Consider the following 19,410-nt stretch of genomic DNA (forward strand, 5'->3'; position numbering starts at 1 on the left):
ACTTCCATTAAACGTGTGCCAAAAAGGAGCCAAGCACAATATGAAGTAATGTACGTCAAGCAGAGAAATTGCTGGCAAGCTATGGCTCTCTGATTGTGCTTAGCCCTGGATTTTGTAATAACATGTCAGTCAGAAATGAGTTGTCTTGTATTCCATTTGTCACGTAGTATATCGGGTTCAGATGGACAGATAAACTAGATTATGTGAGAAAATAAGCACGTATGAATTCAATCAATGCTGTCATGCTATTCATGCCCTTTTCATAGCACGAAAATGACAGGCACTAGTTGTTTTATCAAAACCATTTTACAATTGGAAAGGGAACTCTTAGAAAAAGCCTTTGCCATTTAACACCTTTTTCATTGACAGAGTCTCCAAACCTAGATCTGCCGCCTGCTTGTCTGGCTGCTTCCTACAGCAGGATTTCTGTTATCTAAGTTATTTTGATTTGGTTTGTTTCAGCTCATGGTATTTAAAGAGATAGTCTAAGCATCATTATGTTGTAGTTGTAGGGCTAGCAGACTGTGTGTGCTGTCTGGCACTTCTGACTCAATCATTTTCTCCTAGTCCCATAAACCTCTAAATGATATAGAAAAGGAAAAAAGTATATGGCGCTGGATACAGTATATAAAATACAATGCAAGTGTCCCATAGTGTAAAACTAAAAAGAAAAAACAGTGTGTTAAACAAGTATATGGAACCACTCACATTCTTTTGAGCTAAGAACCTAGCTCAAGGTTGAATAGCCTGTAGGTCCGTCTAGGCGTCCTTCCCCTTCTTTATGTGTAATCATTTCTTTTGTCCTATATATAGGCTCAAAGAAAGAAAGTGTATAGTGCAATATTGTATATCCAATATAAGAAGGATAAAGCGATGTGTTGTTGCTGAGCTAGGAAATACCCATGCCCATACAATCCATGGCATACAGGTGGTAGCGCATACAGCAGTGATGGCATGCCGATGGGAACTCAAAAATCTCAGGATAATGCTCCAGAAGCCTTAGAGATTTACCTAATTAACTGAAAGCTGGAGCTCCTTCTGACTGCACATAATATTGCATATGTTTATAGGAGAGTTTAGTGAACTTCCTCAAATTCAACTTATATGGGGGCATAATTGCAAGTCGTGCAAGATGGATGCTTAACTTGGAGCTCCACAGCACACCGGACCAGCACATTACAAGCTGGTTCATTGCATTGTAGCTTCACATCAATATGTTGCACGCTAAATTCAAGAGGCACCAGGAGAAGGATGACAAACAATAATTTTGGCCCCAAATCCTTCCCAACTATGCTTACCTCCACACAAGGATTCTGAAAATGGTGGAGACTCCGGAGTCCATCACACAAGCCGCAAGATGTAGAGACTGTAGAGGCTATAACTAAAGTCTTCCTGCAGCAATTGCTCGATATCCTCTCATTCAAACTTGGCAAAGTAGCCTGGAGCAACTTCATAAAGACCAGGATTTAGGCTCAAAAACTTTCCATGTGGAGAACAAACTAAGTGAGTATGCGGAGACCTACAACAGTATAGCAAATAAAGTGGAAAGCCTAGAACAACAACTAAACCTCTGTGAGTCCAAAATTGCGGACATGGAGGACCGATCAAGGCACAACAACATTAGGTTGAGAGGCGTCCATGAATCCGTGAAACCCACAGATTTATCTAAATTTGTTCACAACCTCTTTAAAAACACTGGATCTTCCAAAAGATCTCCTCCTTGTGGACAGAGTGCATCGGTTGCATAGTCCCAAACACATACCACTACACATAGGGATGTTATACTTAGAACTCACTAGTTCCACACAAAGGAAATCAAGCTAAAAACCAGCTGTTCAAATGATTCATTGCCAAATATATGCAGATCTGTCAGCGGAGATCGTATCATCAGGTGACTGAGGTACTCTGTACACAAAGGATCAAGTACAGTTGGGGGTACCAGCCTTGCCTGCTCATCACCTGCAACAATGCTACTACCATGGTCAACCAGAGAATGCCGGCCCCTTTGAGAAAATGAAACCTACTGGCCCATAAGTCTCCTTCATTGTCCAGCTCACAAAAGAGACTTTCACCTGAATAGCAAATCTCTTCAAATAGAGCTCACTCTTAACAACTCTACTAAACAACAAAGCAGGCTCTCCTTCTGTCTCATATACAAGAATTCATTTTCTCTGTTCATTATTGCTTAGAAGACAGTGACAACACTAACACTAATAACACATTCATACTACCATTTATTCTAGCCGAGGTTAATCTGTGATATATCTGTTCTCTTTTTTTTTTCTCTCTCTTCTCTTTGTTCATAATATATCTAGGATTAGATTATTTTTTTCTATCCCACTCTGACCATCTTTCTTTACATTTTTCTAGATTTAGGCTATTGTTCTGATAGAAACCCTTTTCCATTAGATATTGATACTCTAATCAGACAAATAGATCTTTCAATTCCAAGTCCTCCTTCATTTTCCATTTTCTAGCTATTAAAAGTTTAAAAGCTGCCAAAAGATAGACTACAATAAATCTCGATTCTATCGGGAGGGTATATACATCAATATAAAATAGGGCTCTTGCTGGATCTAGTTCCCATTTTTTTGTTTATTAGACAAGATATTATGTTAAAAATTGTAGTCCATTGAGTTTGGATCTTACTGCACTTCCACCAAATATAGACTAAAGATCCTTTTTCTTCCAAACATCTCCAGTATAACCCATTTTCATTGGGAAAAAAAATGTTTTCTGGAGTTAAATACCATCTAAATGTTATTTTAAAATAAGTTTCTAATAAATTTATATTATGAATAGCTGTTATGGTAAAAGTAATTGCTCTGATCCATGCATCCTCCTCCACCTTTAAATTTAAATCTTTAATCCATTTTTTATGGTCGATTATGACTTGAATTCTACTCTTTCGTCAGCTATTTCCATGATCAGTCTACCAGTTTTGTTTTATTTTTCCCAGGAAGATATCTTTAATTTTTTTTGTATTTATTTTTTTTAGGGATATTTCTTTCTCTATAAAGTTTTTTTTATCTTTATATAACTATATACTTCACTTAAAGGTATATCATACATAATTTGTATTGTTTTGAAAGATTTTACTTTATTATTCTCAATTAACTGATGAACATATATAATTCCTTTTTCCTTCCATATCTTTAATTTGATATTACCCACAATATTTTCTAATACTGCCATCGGAATAAATATGTTAAATTCCCATGATTTCAAATATTTATAACGTAGGTTTTTCCATGCCAGGCTTAGATATTTAACTATTGCATTCATCATATTAAATTTAAATTGATTATTTTTTTACATTTTTTATTTTTGTTGTGCACAGTGTGACAAATAGGCAGGTAGAGACATTTAAACAGAAATAAAATCAGTAGAGTTAGATTCAAGCAATACAGTAAATAACAGAGATACTGCATTTGTATAAGTAATACAAGAAAGTAGAGAGTGTGAGTCAGTGTGAAGCTGCATTTATAGTAAGATTTTCAGCATAAGTGAACTAACCACACACAGGGATAGTAGGTAATACCACCAAGAGGTTTGCCGTAGGGCTCAAGGCGACAGCTGAGGCAATCAAAGTAAACCACCAAGTTTTATCCAGGGAGAAGAGGTAAGCATAGGAAAACTGTGGAGAGAGTAAGCCTTAGAGCCGAGAGGTCATCCAACGCCTCTGGGAACCAGACATAGTCCAGGTAGGTAGACACTGTAATCGACACAGATCACACATTTATCCTTCATTATCCAGCTTCTACTGCTACAAGCTCTCCATATAGCAGTCAGGCAAAGTCCGAGAGATTCTAGGGAGCGCTGAAAATTCAGAGGGCTTGGGCTGCGTGCAGGCAGGCGGAACCGCTGAAATCCCCTTTCTGGAGGGGGGGTCTCTGAGCAGGAGCTCTGCAAGCAGGCTTCCCTGCAGGAGCAGGCAGCATAGTTGGTGTCTTCTGAAGTGTTTGGCAAAATCTCTGATAGATGGCATTAAAGGCATTCTTGAAATCTTCTTCCCAGTTTCTCGATTGAGATGGTAAAGCATGCTTTGCGGCAGCGCTGCCATTGACCATGATAGTATAGCTGTGTGGTAGCCGTCTGTGCTCAGGAGCCGCATGAAGATAAGTATGTTCAGCTTGGCAGGGACCGGGATAACCCCCACTGGCCCAGAGGGGGGAGTGTGTGGTAGGACCTCTGCCTGATTATTAATTGCTGTATTAGATTCTGTGTGTTTCCCCGTTATTTTCGTATAAATGTGCCTGCTCCCCGTTCGGGAGGTCTTACACGAAGGGAATGCATTCATCCCGAATGGGGACCACCCCGATAACTCATTTAGAATGTTGGTTTAGAACATTCACACCTCATAATGAGGTGTCAAAACTACAAACCGCAAGGGAAGCCTCCTCTGGGTGGCAGCCCGTTCGTTAGACGAACGCCATCCAGGACGAGGACCTCCCCAGTGCCCCTTGGAATGTTTGCACCAATCAATTAGAACGTTGGCAACTTGCAATGTGTGAAACCGCAAGGGAAGTAATTAATGAGTGCTTCTCTGGGTGGCTGCCATTTGTATAGACAAGCGGCGGCCATGGGGAGCATTTGTGTCCTGAAAAGAGATGCTTCCCTTGCCTGGTTTCACTCAGGGACCCCGCATGCAGAGGCTGCTCGTGGCAGTTACTGTTCTGGGGGTCCCTGAGATTGGTAGGGACACTCTTTGGGGACAATGGCGGTTTGGAGGACCTTCTATAGCTGGGAGTCAAAGAGGCGGGAAGCTTTCCCGCGCTGGGGCTCCCAGGTAAAGAGGCGCATTGGATAAAGTCCCTGGAGGTGGGAAACCCTGAAGATGGGTGGCAGGAACAGGGGACAAAGGGACTGGGGTTCTGGATCCGTTATACGACCACTTGGAGGGGGAGGACCCTGGGAGGGGATATTATCTTTATGTGTGATCCACCCCTTGCATGAGGAAAAGTATAAAGCCGAGTGTGGCCAATAAAGTTGTTGTCGTACCCCCAGGACTGTGTGTCGTCCGATTACTGGGTGGAAAATGGTCCTCTCTGTATTGTAACTGATTCCCTTTCAACAACAAGACGTGGCTGATTAGGGGCAACCAGATGGGTTGCTAGGAGGCCCGCTACAGAGTGCAGGGCACCAAGGTCAGCAAAGAGGCCCGTGTAGACCCGGTCGCTGACATCGGCCGCTTCCCTCACCAGGAAACTGCACTAGGCCGCAATCAGGTGGAGGACACAGCAGGAACTCCACAATAGTAGCCGGATCCAGACTCTGATGCCACTCATGAGGCCGGCCGAGAGAGTGAGTGAGTGAGTGAATATATTAATATTATATAATAATATAAATGTGAAAAAAGTGAAAAAAAACAAAGAAACATCTGAATATAAGCTCCTGGATAAATACAACACTAACTTTCTATTGTACACTGTAATCCATTGCAGGACAACATAGTGCCAATGAAGTTACATACTGGAGTATATAACTACTAATAAATATAACTCAATAGAATGCACATAAATAAGAAGCTGAGTGGACATGTAACTAAGCATAAATATACTAGTAATATATAGGGATGTGCATGGGCAAAAAATGTTGTTCGGTTCGACACTTCCAAAATTCGGGACTTTGGCAACACATAACCCTAACCCTACCCCTAACCTAACCCCAACCCGACCCCTAATTCCTACCTCAGATGACCCTAGGATGTCTCTGAGTGCCTGTATGCCTTCTGGGTATGATGGTGTAATTTTTTTTAAATGTACACTACTGTTACACCAGATATGAGTTGCACTTGTGTGACACTGTGCCCTGGCAGGACCTGAAACGCACACGTGTGAAGGAAACGGACTGCTATTATATTACAGTCAAAAAAGTTTTTTTGTTTTTTTTTTAAATGCAAGCTATTGTGACACCAGATAGGAGTGGTGGCACTGGGCAAGTGGGAACAGTATACGCTGTGAACCTGACACACACGCTGGCAGGCAGGCAACAGCAATTAGATTACACAGGAAAAAAAGAAAAAAAAAAGCAGACTGATGTTCTAGCCCTAAAAAGGGCTTTTTGGGGGTGCTGTCCTTACGGCAGAGATCAGATGAGTCCTTCAGGACTGTAGTGGACACTGAATACACTAGCCTAGCTATCGATTTCCCTATTAAATCAGCAGCAGCTACACTGTCCCTCCTCTCACTAAGAATGAAGCTTCCGGGGGGCGGGGCCTAGCTGTCATGGAGGAAAGACGCACTTCGTGTGAGCTCCCTCAATATCTCACTTTAAGCAGCTATCAACAAGCGAATTTCACCCCAGAAGGGGATGACCCAGCAATGTTGCTCCTACCTGACCGACCCGACATGCTTAATAGCGGTCAGGTAGATGGTAATCAGTCACACGGGCAAACAAGACAGGAAAGGGTTAAAGATAAATTCAGAGTCAAGAACAAAGCCATGGTCAATACCAAAATAAACAAAATAGATCAAGGAAAGCACTAAAGGGTACTGACAAAGAAACCATGATAGGACATAGTGGATAGGGCTAGGGAGTTTAAATATCCTTTAACATTTGATTGGCCCACATCATGCCTACGCCCCCAAAACGTTTGTGTGTGGGGGTGCTGGAATTACGTGGGCCAATGGGAGCCTGAATCAACTTTTGGCTCCCACTGCCCCTTTAAGAGCGAGCTTGTGACTCGAGCCGTGCTCCTAGTGCCAGGCGGGCCACGTGACCGATCACTGCGGTCAGTGCATGCGGCTAAGTCAGAAGAGGAGATCAAACCGCATGCGGCTCGTGTGGAGGCAGGAGTGATCCAGCCACGCGCATCTCAAGCATAGGAGCCAGGTCAGTCCCAGGATAAGGTAAATACAGCCACAACCACTTATCCCAATCACACACCTTTCCTAACGTCCTATCCCATTAAAAGTATATTATATTAATAAGCATACATGTATAATAAACACAGGTTACTGGCTATGGGAGGATAATGTATAATAAACACAGGTTACTGGTTGTGGGGGGATAATGTATAATAAGCACAGGTTACTGGCTATGGGGGAGATAATGTATAATAAGCACAGGTTACTGGCTATGGGGGAGATAATGTATAATAAACACAGGTTACTGGCTATGGGAGGATAATGTATAATAAACACAGGTTACTGGTTGTGGGGGGATAATGTATAATAAGCACAGGTTACTGGCTATGGGGGAGATAATGTATAATAAGCACAGGTTACTGGCTATGGGGGTGATAATGTATAATAAGCACAGGTTACTGGCAATAGGGAGGATAATGTATAATAAACACAGGTTACTGGTTATGGGGGAGATAATGTATAATAAGCAAAGGTTACTGCCTATGGGGGGATAATGTATAATAAACAAAGGTTACTGGCTGTGGGAGGATAATGTATAATAAACACAGGTTACTGGCTATGGGAGGATAATGTATAATAAACACAGGTTACTGGTTGTGGGGGGATAATGTATAATAAGCACAGGTTACTGGCTATGGGGGAGATAATGTATAATAAGCACAGGTTACTGGCTATGGGGGGATAATGTATAATAAGCACAGGTTACTGGCTATGGGAGGATAATGTATAATAAACACAGGTTACTGGCTATAGGGAGGATAATGTATAATAAACACAGGTTACTGGTTGTGGGGGAGATAATGTATAATAAGCACAGGTTACTGGCTACGGGGGGATAATGTATAATAAGCACAGGTTACTGGCTATGGGGGATAATGTATAATAAACAAAGGTTACTGGATATGGGGGAGATAATGTATAATAAGCACAGGTTACTGGCTATAGGGAGAATAATGTATAATAAACACAGGTTACTGGTTGTGGGGGAGATAATGTATAATAAGCACAGGTTACTGGCTATGGGAAGTTAATGTATAATAAGCACAGGTTACTGGCTATGGGGGAATAATGTATAATAAACACAGGTTACTGGCTATGGGGGAGATAATGTATAATAAGCACAGGTTACTGGCTATGGGGGTGATAATGTATAATAAACACAGGTTACTGGCTATGGGAGGATAATGTATAATAAACACAGGTTACTGGCTATGGGGATAATGTATAATAAACACAGGTTACAGGTAATGGAGAGATAATGTATAATAAACACAGGTTACTGGCTATGGGGAGGATAATGTATAATAAACATAGGTTACTGGCTATGGGGGATAATGTATAATAAACACAGGTTACTGGCTATGGGGGGATAACGTATAATAAACACAGGTTACTGGCTATGGGGGGATAACATATAATAAACACAGGTTACTGGCTATGGGAGGGATAATGTATAATAAACACAGGTTACTGGCTATGGAGGGATAATGTATAATAAACAGGTTACTGGCTATGGGAAGTTAATGTATAATAAGCACAGGTCACTGGCTATGGGGGGATAATGTATAATAAACACAGGTTACTGGCTATGGGGGAGATAATGTATAATAAGCACAGGTTACTGGCTATGGGGGTGATAATGTATAATAAGCGCAGGTTACTGGCTATGGGGGGATAATGTATAATAAACACAGGTTACTGGTTATAGGGAGGATACTGTATAATAAACACAGGTTACTGGCTATGGGGGATAATGTATAATAAACACAGGTTACAGGCTATGGAGGGATAATGTATAATAAACACAGGTTACTGCCTATGGGGAGGATAATGTATAATAAACACAGGTTACTGGCTATGGAGGGATAATGTATAATAAACACAGGTTACTGGCTATGGGAGGTTAATGTATAATAAACACAGGTTACTGGCTGTGGGGGAGATAATGTATAATAAGCACAGGTTACTGGCTATGGGGGTGATAATGTATAATAAGCACAGGTTACTGGCTATGGGAGGATAATTTATAATAAACACAGGTTATTGGCTATGGGGGATAATGTATAATAAACACAGGTTACTGGCTATGGGGAGGATAATGTATAATAAACACAGGTTACTGGCTATGGGGGGATAATGTATAATAAACACAGGTTACTGGCTATGGGGGGATAACGTATAATAAACACAGGTCACTGGCTATGGGGGGATAACGTATAATAAACACAGGTTACTGGCTATGGGGGGATAACATATAATAAACACAGGTTACTGGCTATGGGAGGGATAATGTATAATAAACACAGGTTACTGGCTATGGAGGGATAATGTATAATAAACAGGTTACTGGCTATGGGAAGATAATGTATAATAAGCACAGGTTACTGGCTATGGGGGGATAATGTATAATAAACACAGGTTACTGGCTATGGGAGGATAATGTATAATAAACACAGGTTACTGGCTATGGGGGATAATGTATAATAAACACAGGTTACAGGCTATGGAGGGATAATGTATAATAAACACAGGTTACTGGCTATGGGGGAGATAATGTATAATAAGCACAGGTTACTGGCTATGGGGGGGATAATGTATAATAAACACAGGTTACTTGCTGTGGGAGGATAACGTATAATAAACAAAGGTTACTGGCTATGGGAGGATAATGTATAATAAACACAGGTTACTGGTTATGGGAGGATAATGTATAATAAGCACAGGTTACTGTCTATGGGGGATAATGTATAATAAACAAAGGTTACTGGCTATGGGAGGGATAATGTGTAATAAACACAGGTTACTTTCTATGGGAGGGATAATGTATAATAAACACAGGTTACTGGCTATGGGGGGATAATGTATAATAAACACACACAAAAAAAGAATAAAAAAATAAGAATGCAGCTTCAGAATTAATCTAAATTGTATGCTGTATAGGAAGTGGGAGGGTCTGGGAGGGAGGGTCTGCTGCTGATTGGCTGGAATGTGTCTGCTGACTGTGAGGTACAGGGTCAAACTTTACTCAATGATGATGAATAGGGGGCGGACCGATCATCGCATATGTTTGCCGTCCGTGGCGAACTCGAACAAGCTATGTTCGCCAGGAACTATTCGCCAGCGAACCGTTCGGGACATCGCTAAATATCAATCGTTTGAAATGATGTCTTCTTTATGCGATATTGATACCTTGGAGCTGGTTCTCTATTAGAGGTCTGCGTGTCACTAAACCATCTGTAGACTTAGTGGTATTGGTAGTCGTGGTTTACCTTTGCCACTTTTTGTTTTTTAAATATATTTAAATGCTTTATAATATTATCCTACCCAATACCATTCAACTCATATTATTAAAGCCAGAGGGGTTTCCAACTTAATTTACAAGTCCGTATTGTTCGAATATTTGAAGAGTATACCAGATCCCCATGGTTGTTATTTAATTTTAATATGCTTAATGAACAATCAATTGTCAACGTTTATTCTCCAAACATAGACCAACATAACTTCCTACACAGGATTTGATCTAAAATATCCCCAATACCAAAAGGCACTTCCGTAGTCTGTGAAGATCTGAAACACATAATTTGACCATCCCATGACACCTCTGTGCTCTCTCCGATATTAAAACGACAGGCAAATCCCTTATGAAGTTCATCATGGAATTTAATCTTTATGACATATGGTGGACTTTACATCCGAATGTTAGAACATATACAGTATCTCACAAAATTGAGTACACCTCTCATTTTTGTAAATATTTTATTATATCTTTTCATGTAACGACACTGAAGAAATGACACTTTGCTACAATGCAAAGTAGTAAGTGTACAGCCTATTTAACAGTGTACATTTTCTGTCCCCTCAAAATAACTCAACACACAGCCATTAATGTCTAAACTGTTGGCAACAAAAGTGAGTACACCCCTAAGTGGAAATGTTCAAATTGGGCCCAAAGTGTCAATATTTTGTGTGGCCACCATTTATTTTCCAGCACTGCCTTTGGAGTCATCATCATGTTGGAATACTGCCCTGCGGCCCAGTCTCCAAAGGGAGGGGATCATGCTCTGCTTCAGTATTTCACAGTACACGTGGGCATTCATGGTTCCCTCAATGAACTGTAGCTCACCAGTGCCAGCAGCACGCATGCAGGCCCAGACCAAGCCACTTCCACCACCATGCTTGACTGTATGCAAGACACACTTGTCGTTGTACTCCTCACCGGGTTGCCGCCACACACACTTTACAATATCTGAACCAAATAAGTCTATCTTGGTCTCATTGGACCACAGGACATGGTTCCAGCAATCCATGTCCTTAGTCTGCATGTCTTCAGCAAACTGTGACAGGCTGAACCCCCACCCCTTCAACCTCTGCAGCAATGCTGGCAGCACTCATACATCTATTTCCCAAAGACAACCTCTGGATATGACGCTGAGCATGTGCGCTCAACTTCTTTGGTCAACCATGGTGAGGCCTGTTCTGAGTAGAACCTGTCCTGTGAATCCGCTGTATGGTCTTGCCCACCATTCTGCAGCTCAGTGTCAGGGTCTTGGCAATCGTCTTATAGCCTAGGCCATCTTTATGTAGAGAAACTATTATTTTTTTCAGATCCTCAAGAGTTCTTTGCCATGAGGTGCCATGTTGATCTTCCAGTGACCAGTAGACACTAGCGAGTCACATGACACCGGGGAGGGAAATGGCTATTTGGCCCAGATATGGACATTTCCACTTAAGGATGTATTCACTTTTGCTGCCAACGATTTAGACACTAATGGCTGTGTGTTGAGTTATTTTAAGGGGACAGTAAATTTACACTGTTATACAGGCTGTACACTTACTACTTTGCATTGTAGCAAAGTGTCATTTCTTCAGTGTTGTCACATGAAAAGATATAATAAAATACTTACAAAAATGTGAGGGGTGTACTCATTTTTGTGAGATACTATATGTGGCGGAACCAACCTCGCCACTGTGAACTGGAGAGGCCTGGTTGCTAGCCTCCTGCCCTGCGACTATGGCCCTGGGGTGTATTAACCCTGTAGGAAGTGTATGTGGGCACAATGGATTTTTGTATGCTGTTCTTGGCCCTTTAAATACTTGGGAGCAGTATTACAACTTTTAAACTGTCACTTCGAATGCAGCCGAAGTCGTCGAAGTGCCGAAGTGGCCGCCATTCGACAAACGAACACGTGGCGGCAGCCATTTTAACTTAGTCGAACGCGGTCAGCGGTGTGTGCAGCCAAATCTATGGAACTGTTTGCGGCTACCCAATTGCACGAACTCCGCTGACCCGGACCTACTTCGACACCGCGACTGGAGACTAAGTCCCGTTCGAAGATTCGAACGCCCGTTCGAATGGGACTTAGTCGTTTTCTCAGTGTAAAATGTTTGTATTTGGAATGTGCTGATTAATAATAGGTAACTGTTATTAATATTGGATGTATGGTTTTAGAGTTATAAAAAGTTGGATAAAATGTATGTTTAAATTGTACATATAATTGGGTTACCTCTCAGGCTAAGGGAAGGGAATCTGTGGGATGTAACCATTGTGTGATTGGGTAATGGATAATTGTATGTGGGCGTCTCCCTTGCAGGGGAGAATTGCATAAAAGCATAGTGTGCGTAATTAAACCTGAGTTCAACTTTACCCTCAATTTGGAGTGTCGTCTCTTATTGGGGGAATCTGCTACAAGGGATTGCTATGCTTGTCATATTACCTTGCTAAATCACTGCTAAGCTCTTGGAATAGCTGGTTCCTGTTTTGCTCTCTGGAGGAGTCTACGGTGGTTATGGTGTCTGCTGCAGTGCTTGGAGGCCTCAGGAAGCACTAGGAGGTACCCTTCAACGGAGGTACCCAGTCGGGGTGCCAGGTGATCCATTACACTATACTTATTACATAACCCCTCACCACACGCACTCTACTATTGATATGTGTTTCCTGCATGGTACGTCTATTAATTTGTTAGATCAGTTCTCCATAAGCAATATCCTAATATCTTCTGCTTAAGGATAACTTTAAATTCTGAGGCTGCAACCCATTGTGGGCAAATTACAATTTATTGCAAGATTCTAATTATCTATCTTACTTAAAGTGAGAATCGGAAAACTACTTCCTTTGCAATGACACCTCGGTGGTTTATCCATCTTCAGTATGGCAGACATACAAAGCTGTGTCACGTTGACTTCTTATCAGTCGGTCGTCTTACCTCAAGCGCCTGTCACAAACTAAAGAGTTATCCTTACTAAGATCCTTGAGAGACACCACAAGGAAATACAGTGGGACCTCGGTTTACAAACGCCTCGGTTAACATAATTTTCGGTTTACAAATTAAAATCCATTGAAAATAATGCATCGGTTTACAAAAAATGTTCGCAATACAAAGCAAGTTTCCCCAAGATGCATTGCACCTGGGAGATTTATAGCACCGCCCCCTGCATGCAGTAGCCTGTGGGTAGCACGTGGCGTAGAGTGTGGAGGTGTTGGAGCGGTTTTTGCATCGAGTTTTGGAGCAATTCTGGAAATAGTTTGCAGTTGTTTTGGGACTTTGTAGTGCATTTCTCAAGCTGTGGAAAGGTAGGGAGCTGAGCTTCGTTGTTTGCATGCCTTTTATTGTGTGTTCTGCATTGTGGGTTGGTTTCCATTCCAGCTCATTTTGATTTTTTTTCTGACCTCCAGAACGGATTAATTGGCTTTAAATGCATTCCTATGGGAAACCATGGTTCGGTAGTGGATAGTTTCCTTTCCCAGATTGTCCCGAGGCCAACTGCCCTGTATCAGTAGAAAAAGTATCAGAAGTTATAACAAGGTTACCAATCCAAACCCCCTGGCCCAGATGGGTTCACTATTATTATTAATTTTGCCATTTATATAGCACCAACAGATTCCGCAGCGCTTTACAATATTATGAGTGGGGATTTAACTATAAATAGGACAATTACAAATAAACCTACGGGAACAATAGGTTGAAGAGGACCCTGCTCAATCGAGCTTACATTCTATAGGAGGTGAGGTGTAAAACACATTAGGACAGGAATTTGCAGTCAAATAAGGTGGGCTGCCCTTTAGGAGAGGGCAAGAGACAGGTATGAAAAAGAGACACTGAATGAGCGTTGGGAGAGATAAGAGGAAAACCACGAGAGGACAGAGTCACAGAGACCAAGTGATTGAAGAGTTTGAAGAAGGAGAGCATGATCAACGGTGTCAAAGGCCGCTGAGAGGTCAAAAAGAATTAGTATGGAGTAGTGGCCTTTGGATTTAGCTGTGATTAGGTCGTTAGTAACTTTATTATAAAAACTGTCCTCCACTCTCACTCCATATTTTATACATCTTTGTCAACAGCAGAACTCCCCTTGGATGTTCTAGTGGCAAACATAATCACCCTACCCAAGTCAGGCAAAACCCATATGAGATGTCAGGATTTCAGACCAATTTTCCTTCTAAACAGGTTAAAACATATTTAACCATTCCTCCTATATAACAATCAGGTGGGGTTTGTGAGAGGCAGCCAGGAATCGAATGGCACACACAAAGCCACTGCTTTACTCTATGGTATGTACCGTTTTCACCAAAACTGTGTGATTGTATCAGTCAACAAAGAGAAGACTTTCAACCATCTCCATTGGTCATTCCTGCAAGCAATCCCAAAGTCTGTATTTTTACTGTCTAAACCCTTCAATGTCACTAGTGGAATGAGGCAGGGGTGTCCACTATCCCCTCTCTTTTAAATCCTATCCTTGGACCACCTGGCAGAATGATTTGTATTTGTCCCCAGATGTTGATAGTATTCCATTCATTGATAGACAGAGTAAGTTTAACTTATTCATGGATGACATATTAGTCACACTCTCACAGCCCCTAAATCTCTTACCAGTGTTCCATAATATTCTTCAGACTTATAGCAAATGCTTGTATTATAAACTAACAAAAACCAAGGCTATGGGAGTGGGAGAGGAGGAGACACTGTCCAGACTTACCTCACCTTCCTAATTTGTGGCACTACCACACACACACCTTATCCCAATTCTTTTACTTAACTATGCCAGATTAAGTAAGTCCATAGCTAGTTTGATTATCACTTGAGAAGGGATGTTCCTTACTTGGTCAGGTAGAATAGGAGCCATAAAGATGTCCATCATGCCCAAACTGCAATATCTATTCAGCACCCTATTACTTGCGATACCTACCTCATGTTTTTGCACTTTGCAATCTTGTATTAAGGCACATGTTTTTTGCACCAGCTTTGCAAAAACCACAAGATTGTGTTATCTACCTTACAAGAAAGCCACACTTTGCCTCCTGGTGCTAAATTCTCATACGCTCAGCTTTAACACTGGTTTGTTGTCAACTAATACTGCCGGCCCAGAGCCATGCAGAACAACTACCTAGCTTTAAGAATTTATGTACTGGTCTCACCGCCTTAAAAAAAACAATATCTGTAATATACTAATCACTACAAACACAATCCCCTCTCCAATTCATTCCCAGTGTGAAAACTTGGGAACTAGAAATAGACCATACCATAAGGGAAGAGGTTTGGAAAATTGCTTTCTCAGCACATAAGGGACTTACATTAAAAGCCAAATATGTAGAGCAAACAAGCAAAATCATTTATCACTGGTATATGATATCAACACATTTAGCTAAAATATATACCACTAGATCAGATCGCTGTTGGAGATGTGGTGTGTAAGCAAGTACTATGCTCAATATATGGCTGAGGTGCCAGCATTACAAATATATTGGTCCACAGTAATAGATATAGTGAAGAGAACCATGGACACTGAGCTGCCATCATCATAGCCTAGAATTTCCTAGACTAATTTCCTAGATTCCAAAGGCCAGGCAGAGCTGCTTTAACATTTGCATAAAGTATGAAAATATATTTTAAGTGAGCAGTAAATATGATTCATAGACACACAAACCACAGAATGGAATGAAAGCTAAGATTTATGTTTAATTGTCTCTTGTGTGTGAACACTAATATTGTAACATATACATTGAGCAACAAATCACTTTAGTGGTAGTCATGATTACTTTGTTATATTTGTCGTTTGATTTGTCAATACATATGTCAATTTAAAACCATAAGTTCTTTTTTATTCTTTATTGATATAGTCTTGTAGATTCCTTATTCCTATACACAGTCACCACACCATGTTTTTTAATACGGTCTCATCATTTGTGAATATATGACTTAATGGGACACTCTAGGCACTAATAAAACAATACAGTTCATTCTGGACCCATTAATATGCAGTATTGTTTTGCATTCCCTTCAAGTTTTTTTTAGTTTTTTTTTGTCACACAAAAAAAAAAAAAACATAGGCAGATCCTCTCATGCAAAAAACCATTCCCTATCAGTGTGCGTACACATCTCAACTCCTAACAGCACTGAGTGAGCTGCCTTTAATTCACAACTAGGCTGCAGACAGTTAGAGAAACTGCAAACAATTAGATAGTGATATCCTTAGCATATATATCACTGGGTGTCCTCTCCTTCTAATCCAGGTTAATTTGAACTTCAGATCACTCAGCAAGTCGGTTGTGGTGTGCTGAGACCAATGATACGGTAGGCCTGTAAATAAAGAGAGCCCACCAAGGAGTAAGAAAGTAAATGGAAAGAAAAGAGAAAGTGTTGGAATGAGGAGTGGGTGGGAGGGTCATTCTGATGCTGACCTCAAGCGATATGAGTCAGGTAAGGGGTGTCCCTTATATAGGGGAGTGAATTAATTTAAGCCCCTCCCAAACGGCCTTAATACTTGTGTAAGGGGCAAATAGCTGTATGTGGAGTAAGGATCCAGCATAAGCGTAGGATAGTATAAAGGGAGCAAGTCGGTTGTGGTGTGCAGAGACCGACGATACGGTAGGCCTGTAAATAAAGAGGGCAAAAATGAATACTCAAAGATTTAATACAGTCAACAAATATGTACAAATTAACCAGACATTTCCTTAAATGCATTACAGTATTTAATTCCTGGAAGGATTTTGAAGGTAGGAATCTAGGACCGAAAGTGGACACCATTTGTTGTGGGTAGGATAGTATGTTATCTCTGCTGTTCGCGCGTGTTGACTTGTTTCGGAATGTGGTAGAGCCAATAGGTAATGATATATGTGTTTACGTACGTGGGATCGTTAAAGACAATGATCTGTCTGAGTGGTGGTGATGGTAGTGGATTCTCTGGCCTGAGAAAGGCATAAAAAGAATGTGCATGGCTGGTAATGGCCGACTTGGTAGTATAATTGAATGGTTGTAGATCTAATAGGTCCGATAAGGATGACAAGTTGGATGGCTATTGGTAATCTCTGAGGGGAACGTGGGGGAATGGATTTCTGAAAACCTCTTAGTATATTCTTGTCTGGTATGATAGCATGAAGTTATGGTAGTTTTGGCCATAGGTTATCCTGTGTTGTTGAATGCCTGTAAAATATATAATTAATGGTGTGTGAGATAGTTTAAGTTTAAGTTTAAGGTGGCAAAAAGAAGCAAAACCTAGGAGAAATGTTATGATACAGGTTGAGCTATGTTGTGTTCCAATGAGATTATTTAAGCCAGGTGAAAAGCTGTGTTATGCATTCTACAAGTATGGGACGAAAGTGCTAGGTTGGATAGTGCATGCTATCCTGCATGAGTATGTCTAATCCATGATTTTGTCTCTGGAACGAAAGAGTGTCCGTGACTGTATGGGCGGCTGTAGGAAGTGTATGATGAACATGCCTGGAATATAAATTAGACAATTGTCGGCAGGGATGTATACCCCCGCCTGGTACATGAAAGTAAAAGAAATGTGATAAGTTGCCAACCCAGTGAGTTCCCCAGAAATATCATGACCTTATGGATGAGTAGTGGCGTTTGTTGATGATATAACATGTGCTTAGTTGTCTGAGTAACAACGGATTGATGACCCTGACCATGATTTACCCCATGCCACAGCAGCTCCTACAATGGGGTAGATCACCCAAAGGGGCCGAGGTGGTGGAAAAATTTCCAAACCTGGATGCCATGGCCAACAGCTCCAAAGTAATGGTTCCCGGTAGATCGCTGCCAAACCCGTGGTAGACGCCGCGTCTGACCATCTGGTTGGAGAAGTGTCAGACAATCCTGGAAGGCACATGCTTTTACCATGCCAAGTGGTTAAGAAATCCCCCCCCCCATGTGCAGGTCTGCTGTTGCTGGGGTGTCTAGGGACATCCTCTGATCGTCATGTTGGAAGTGTGGAAAAAAGGGGAAAGTACTCTGGATGTGAAAGTGTGGTCTTGTGGTATGATTGGCATGGCAAAATTAAGGAACCTGGTAGGGATTGTAGTTCCTTGCAGTTGTAAGTACTAAGCAGGAGGTAGTGATTGATGTAGTTGAGAATGTTCCCTATTTGTCTTGTGGTAACTTGCGTGTATGGATGCCGACTCAAGTCGTATGCCCAGTAATGTGATGATAGTGTCTGGGCCTTCTGTTTCTTATGGGGTACTGGGACACCCAAGTGGTCAACCGGACTAAGCTGCCGTGAGGCTTCTAGTGAAAAATATGTTATCTTTGATCAACAAGAAGTCTTCTAGATAGTGTATGACTGTAAGGCCTCTGGATATGTTATCATAACTAGCACAGAGTATCTGCGAATATCGATAGTAGGCTAATCTGTAGCCCGAAAGTTGAGCGGGGAAAGGATTGCCCATTTTATGCCATGTAAGTGCCATTGTGTAGGGTAGATGGTAGCCGTTTATTGCATTGATGATATTGGTCTTACTTAACCAAGCTTCAACCCATGCTTGAGTGATAGCTGTAAAGGTAAATCAATGGTGTTGTATAGTAAGGAAACTCCTCGGAGGGTATGAGGGAGTTGAGACTTGGGGTAGCGGAGGTGTGTGGTGCCAATAATTCTATGGTTAGTCTTTGTTTAAGGGAAGATTTTCTTGTGACAATACCAATGTGTTTGTGTTTGGTGCCATGCTGTAAATGGTGGAGATTGGAAGACCCTTCTGCAAATCTTGGCTATGAATGTGTTTACAGCCAATTGTTCTGTTGTGCTGACTGTAAGTGAGGGCATGCTATATTCCTTGAAGGTGTATTTATGATACCTGTATGGGAGCCCTTTGAAGCTCCAGAGCTTTAGTAAATCTACTACAAGTCTGGAAGGGTGATGAGTCAGGAGTGTTGAAAATGCATTGGTGTGTACAGATGGTGAGTATGTTATTTGTAAGTTGTATTGGGACACATGGTTTGTCATGTGCCCTGAACCATTTGAACATATATGCAACAGTCTATATGCAATGCAACTACTCATATCAATTGTCTCTGGTAGTTCAGAGGTGCTGGTACCTGGAGCCGGAGAGTGCTCGTCCATTTGTTTGGGACAAAATCCCTTCTGTATGGGTACCTGCACAAATAAACATCTCTACATATTCCAAATGCCAACCCAACCAAGGGATGTTCAGTTCATGATTTAACTGAAATTCCTGGATCTGACCATCACAGATACATCATCATACATATATATGCCTTGCTTCCCCAATGTGCTGGGATCATACATGCAGGGTTAACATCTTGTGTGT

Source organism: Pelobates fuscus, chromosome 5 (genome assembly GCF_036172605.1).
Source record: "Pelobates fuscus isolate aPelFus1 chromosome 5, aPelFus1.pri, whole genome shotgun sequence".
Taxonomy (NCBI): Eukaryota; Metazoa; Chordata; class Amphibia; order Anura; family Pelobatidae; genus Pelobates; species Pelobates fuscus.